Here is a 6,906-nt window from a genome sequence, read left to right as displayed (position 1 = left end):
GACTTGTCATGCGTGGGTCTCTATCTGAAACTATAGAGCTAGGTAGCCTATGATACTTAAAGATTTGAGCAATGAAGAGGTTAGCCACATGATGGGACTTAATGCTCTTTTTGACAAGTATGAAATGTGCTTGTTTACTAAACCTATCAACTATTGTCCAAATACCTGTATTTCCTTGTCTGGACTTAGGAAGACCAAAAATAAAGTCCATTGAAATACTCTCCCAAGGAGCTTCTGGTATTGGCAATGGTTGTAGCAGCCCTTGTTGCTTGCCTGTATCGTACTTGATGTTCTTGAATGTCCTTTTCATTGAAGGCCAGTAGAAATATGTATCCATAGCACTTATGGTAGCTTGAATTCCGCGATGTCCCGCATAAGGAGGAGCATGGGATTCATTCATAACCTTCTCTCGGAGCTTCTTTGTCACACATAACTGTGAGCATGTAAGAGAAATCCATCTTTTATTATATATGGATCTTGGCTTTGCCCACTGGTTAGTTTAGACATTACATCAACAAAGTCTAGATTAATAACGTATGCATCTAACATGCTTGTTAGATCCTGGTGATATGCTTCAAATACAGCATCCGCTCTTGGTCATACCCCCAGGTAACCTCAATGCTTTCGAAAAATATGTTCCATCATTCGATTGAATGTGGCTGGCGCATTTGTGAGTCCAAATGGCATCACAAGAAACTCATAAAGACCAAACGTCATGCGAAACGCGGTCTTATGAATATCTTCCAGTATGATGCGGTATGATGCGGATCTGATGATAACTGCTCTTGAGATCTATCCTACTATAGTAGAAAGACCCTTGAAGCTTATCAAATAGATCCTCAATCCTTAGAACCGGGAACCTGTTCTTGATAGTATTCTTGTTTAGTGCACGATAGTCCACACACATATGGTATGAACCATCCTTCTTTTGCACTAGTAACACTGGAGAGCAAAAAGGAGATGAGCTGGGCTATATCATCCCTTTCTCCAATAGTTCATGCACTTGAGTCATAATTTCTTCCTGCTGGGCAAGAGAGACTCGATAAGGTGGCTTGTTGGGTGGTGCACTTCCTGGAATAAGCTCTATCTTATGATCATCTACCCCTCGTGAGGGAGGTAGTTCACCTCGAATAGAGTCGGTAAAACAATCTAAATATTCATCTAGAAACAACTTTAAATTTGTATCTACTTTTGATGAATCACTTGTTTCAGACAAGAGAGAGTTATCAACTTTAGAAGAATCTTGACAAAAATCATATACACAGAAATAGCAAACTTTATTTAGATTGCTCTGTAAAGTGCTCACCTCCAAAGGCCGCATCAAATTGACCTAACCTTTCATGGAATACCTGAACTGTTCCTTTCTCCAAAAAGAAAGAAAACCTAAGCTCTGATACCAATGTAATCATATTTCTTGGCAAAGACTTAATTTAATCAATAACTGTGAAAGAAAAGCTAATGATTCACGTAAACATTTGCTAAAAGAAAAGGTTGCAACAAGAACACAGTACTGAGGGTCGCATTTATGAGGTCGCCTCCCCGAAAGGAACTTGTATTAATTTCTCCAATCGGAGAGATTGATTTTTTATTTACTTCTTAAGTGAAAAGTAACCAAGTATTGACTTTGGACTTAGTTTACCTTTTTTTCCCTCCTGTAAGAATAGTTCTTTACCAAAAAGAAAAACTAAATTTCAATATTTCCAAGGTTTAAATTGTATCATCATGAACGATTTCCAAGGTTTAAATTGTATCCAGTTAGACTTGATATAACAATCGCATACATGATGTTTTTCGATCTTTTGAAAAAACCCTGGCCTGAATCACATGTGTACGACCTTATTCCACCAAGCAGTCCGTATAAACAAGCCTAGGCTAATTAGTTAGCATAAAGCATGGCCTTGAGTGGACCTTCGTCTTACATAAATCTACCACAACTTTTTTTGTGCAACTGCAAAAGATGTGTTACCATTATAAATCCTTTCGATTGTTGAAGGGGAGATGTATAGCAAAAGACAAAACCTAAAGAATCTACCACATACTCTTTAATTGTGCTATTGCAAAAAGTATTAGCCTCCTGAACATACCTTATAGTCTAGACTAAGGTATCCAATCCTGTTGAGCTTCTCCGTCAAGCATGCCCCTTGCGTAGAGAGTGAGAAAGAGAGACAAAGCATGAGAGGAGCGTCGAGAGCTCTGCAAGACGAGCTTGACTAACGAAATACTACGAACAAAAACAACCATTGCACCTGTTAACAGCCTCTACAATGCAAACTCTCTATTGTTTGTGCCGTCTATGAAAGAAGGCAACAAGAGGCAGGGAGCACAAACACACAAAGCAAGAGGACTGTGCTTTGCTTTTGCCTATGAAAAAAGAGAACGCAAGCACGAGGGAGAGAGTAGTAGTTGTTGGCGAATGACAACGCAAACGCGGGGAGAGAGAGAGAGAGAGAGAGAGAGAGAGAGAGAGAGAGGGCTTGTTTGTCTCGGGCAATAGGTGGAGGAGATGAAGAGAGAGGGGACCGCTACACAAAGCATCCAGCTTTTCGTTTGGAAATATGGTTCACAAAGTAAAAACAAAGACGAAAAACAAAAAACAAAACAAAACAAACAAAACAACAAAAACTAGAAAAAGAATTTTTTTTACAAAACAATTACCTAATTGAAGGAACCTTTTAAAAATAGACATAAACACACACACACAATCATACAAAGACTTGATCATTAATAAGAACTTACAACTTCTCTACTGAGATACTAATCAATGACGCAAAACAGCAAAACAAAGAACTATAAACTCTAGTCCTAGAGCACTTACAAACAAGAATAAAACATTAAGCTAAACTTTAAAAAGAATAGGACTCGAAAGTGCAACCTATCCAATGTTTGTCCAGACTTGAAGTGTTGGTTCATCAACTCTATCATGCATAGCGTGGACAATAAGCTACGACATCCCCACTCACGTCATCAGTGCCCAAGAGTAGGTGCAGGTTTGTATAAGGTTATTTCAAAAGAATATACTTTATAAAACCAACGAGCTAAGTTTCTATCACTCTCCAGAGGTGATGGGCATACTCAATCATGATAGAGTCTAGCACTCCAAGACTACTCTATGTCAACAAAGAAACACAACATAGGAACGAACTAAACTAACTCTATAATCAGTTGGAGCAAGAAAGAGTTACAAATCAAACTTAAAAGACTAAACAAAGTTTACTTTGAGTTAGAACATCAACCCCTACTTTAAGATGGAACAAGCCACGTTTACAAAAAGAGCCTTGAACTAAGAATTAAGTGGGTTTTTCAGCTCCCCACTTCTATAAAACTTACTTTGTATCATTCTAAACGTTCCAAAAGCTGAAATACCAAAGATGAACTTACTTTTTATCATTTTAAACATTCCAAAAGTTGAAATCAATCATGATGATGTAGAAAACACTGCCAACATCCCAAAATGAAAGCCAAGTCATACATATGAATGATTAAATAAGCCTACAACAAGTGAAGCCATCAAATTGCACCACGTTTAACATTATACCAAACATCCAAGAAAGATGTCAAGCTTGATTGTCCCAAGGATATCTCATTGAAATATCTATCAAAAAAAAAAACATGTGCAACCCAAGGAGACACCGAGATATCTATCCCAAAAAAAACATGTGCCAGGGCAAACTTACATGCATCACACATTGAACTATATGTGCTCTTCCACTTCATGCACTCTTGTTCCCTTTCTCCTCTGCTGGTGTCTCACATACACCACTCACACCGGCTCAGCCTTAACTGGTCCTTCTGTCTGATATAAAGGGCCATAAGCCTCATATGACTTATTAGACATGCACTCTTGAAATTTCGCAATCCTCTCCTTTGCCGTCACCAGCTTTTCTTTTTCTTTCACCAGCTTTTCTTCTTCTTTGGCCAGCTTTTCTTTTTCTTGGCAAAAGAAGAAGAAAAGCTGGTGAAAGAAGAAGAAAAGCTGGTGACGGTCTTCCCCATGATTCATGCTTGGGACATCTCCCCGGCATGCCAGATATACACAGTAACCCTCATTCCCAACCACCACCGTGAAAACAAGGCCCAGAACTGAACACCAGAACTTCAACCTGGAAGGGGAAGACGAGAGAGGAAGGCCTGCGGAGGAGGATGGGGTAGAGGAAGATGTGAGAAGTCGACGGAGAGAGAAGGCATCCCTGTGGTGAAGCATGCCTGTGGTGATGTGGGGCGCATCCCGGAAGCCACCCCCCTGTGGTGAAGCATAGGTGTGGCGGGCCGAGGATGAGAGAAGCCGAAACTGGATACGGGCACTGGAGGTTAGAATCCGCCTCATCAATGGAGAATGAGAATGAGATCTCGACTCTGCAGTTGAAAACAACCTAGGGTTTAGGCCGGTTACAGACCGCCATTGTGCCCAAACCAATAAATTGAACCCCCCGGGCAGTTTAGGATACACACCTGACACCGCCAAAAGCTCCTGCCTTTTGCACGCCTAGTTGGCAGCTGACTCAGCGCCAAATCCTTACAGTAGATTAAGGTTGGGCCCCTCAACAGCCAGCTTTGAGAAGGCCCTCATATTCCCGGTACTTTATATGGATTCGAGGGGATATGAGATGACGGGAAGGCCTCATGTAGGGCACACATGTGTGCACCTTAGAGCTGGACCCACCAGTGTTATGTCCTTGCAACCAGTGCAAATGGGCGGTGCTACGACAACGTCGTGTAATGATGCAGCATGTGGAGGAATACGGACAGTTTGATCCCACTATTATTGATCAAGTGGTTGCACAACATATTTCATCGGTAAATTGATCGTAGTACGTGGATGTCTAAAGACTGTGTGTATCTTTAAATTTATATGTGGGCTATGCTTCTCACAGGACTCCAACATTGGGGAAGCGACAAGAGTCCTGCAACCAGTTAGGCGGGTTTGCATGCGGTCCAACCAAGTGGCGGGCACTAAAGGTTTGCAAAATGCTATGCCTATGGCTCCTGATGTGAATGCCAATAAATATCCACACGTGGAGATGCTCGAACAAGAGATGGATGACATGCTCGAGGCAATTTTTTAGGCAAGTGATCCTGTGGGCCGAGGGTATGAAGCAAGAGGCTCGTACACCCTTATATGAAGGCTCGAGGATTTCCCGTCTGAAGACAGTTCTTACGTTGCTAAACCTTCAAGGGTCATTTGGTTGGAGTGATAAAAGCATCATAGAGCTATTCAGGTAATGTGTGTGCATGTTTTAAACAAACGACTATTGCATCTTTACAATGCTTGCTCGATGTTCAACGTGGTGTGACGTGTAGGCTTTTGAAGAATCACATATTGCCGTCTCAGAATACAATGCCGAGCTCCAGAGATGATGCAAGAAAGATACTCCGAAAGTTGGGCGTAGACTATAATTCCACACATGCTTGCCCCAACGATTGTGTCCTCTTTCAAAGGGAGTACAAGACTTGGAAAAATCTCCAAAGTGTGGTGCTGACAGATATCGTAAAGATCTTTGAGGGGAAACTATGCCGGAGAAGGTCTTGAGGCATTTTCCACTAATACCGCGCGCATTCACAACACATGTTCAATCAGGTGCAAATCAATTGCAAGCCTTATGTCTTGGCACTCCCAAAATCGCTCCACGGATGGTGTGCAACGCATTCCTGCAGTTTGCATGGCATGGAAACACATCAAAGAGACTTGGCTAGATTTTGCAAAAGAGCCCTCGGCATTTGCGGCTTGGTTTGGCAATGGATGGAGTTAATCCGTTTGGTCAACGCTCGACAACATATAGTGTGTGGCCCGCAGTTGTTGTGAACTACAACATTCCACCATGGTTGACGACAAAGAAGGGGCATTTGTTATTCATCTTGCTAGTGTTGGTCGTTACAAGGTAAAGAATATGGATGTGTATCTACAATCGCTTATAGATGTGTATCTATAATCGCTTATAGATGAGCTAAAGGAGTTGTGGTCCGACATCAAGGTGGAAGGCAAAAGCAGGCACGTATTAGAGGCATACTTATGACCTTGTCCTCTCCTATGCACATAATCATCCACTCTGCTCTCTAGGGCACTATGATGCCTTTGTCCTTAATCACAAAGCACAAGGTCTCCCCAATAGCAATACATACACCTCCCTAGGTACCAGATGTGATGTCTTCGTGACCTAGGTACAGCTGCAAAGATTACATATCACGTGAGATGTGTGTACGTCCTCGTGACTTGATCTTGTCAATTTGAGCCGCCTTTGTCCCTACCGTTGTCGTGCTCCCTTTCCATGTTCTGTCATGCGCCCAATAGCAATACATACACCTCCCTAGGCACCATATGTGATGTCCTCGCGACCTAGGTACAGCTGCAAAGATTACATATCACGTGAGATGTGTGTACGTCCTCGTGACCTGATCTTGTGTCGATTTGAGCCGCCTTTGTCCCTACCGTTGTCGTGCTCCCTTTCCATGTTCTGTCGTGCGCCCATTGACGCCACCGTCAATTGGGCCCCCTTTTCTCCCTTGCGTCCTGATCTTGTCGATTTGAGCCGCCTCTATCCCATTCTCTTTGCTTCCCTGTCACCCTCTTCATCCCTTTCTCCAACTGTGCACACAGACACCTTTCTTGCCTCTCTCCCTCTCTCCTCCTTGCGCACCCACACATACAAACACACACATAAACTCTCTCTCTCTCACACACACACACACACACAATCAGTGTCATTCAATCATGCAGATTTGTCTTCTTGGCGTGTACTCTCATCATCGTCCTCAAACCACTAATCTCCCATCGCACTTCAAGGTTAGTGTTTCCCTTTTGTTGATGTGTCTGTTTACTAATGAAGTCATTGATTGCTAATCAATCTAACTACACACCACTTAACCTTCACATTAATGCACTAATACAAAGAAATATTCATTTAAATGCAC

At 42.2% G+C, this 6,906-nt stretch overlaps 1 pseudogene; it reads left to right on the top strand.

Moving 5' to 3' along the window:
- The first annotated feature begins 4,339 nt into the window (after positions 1-4,339).
- On the top strand, positions 4,340-5,880 carry LOC147617973 (uncharacterized; annotated as a pseudogene).
- Positions 5,881-6,906: the final 1,026 nt, after the last annotated feature.

This window comes from Cibotium barometz, chromosome 36, assembly GCF_041138505.1.
Source record: "Cibotium barometz isolate CiBa-2024 chromosome 36, ASM4113850v1, whole genome shotgun sequence".
Classification (NCBI taxonomy): Eukaryota; Viridiplantae; Streptophyta; class Polypodiopsida; order Cyatheales; family Cibotiaceae; genus Cibotium; species Cibotium barometz.
This window is presented reverse-complemented; position numbering and strand designations above follow the sequence as displayed.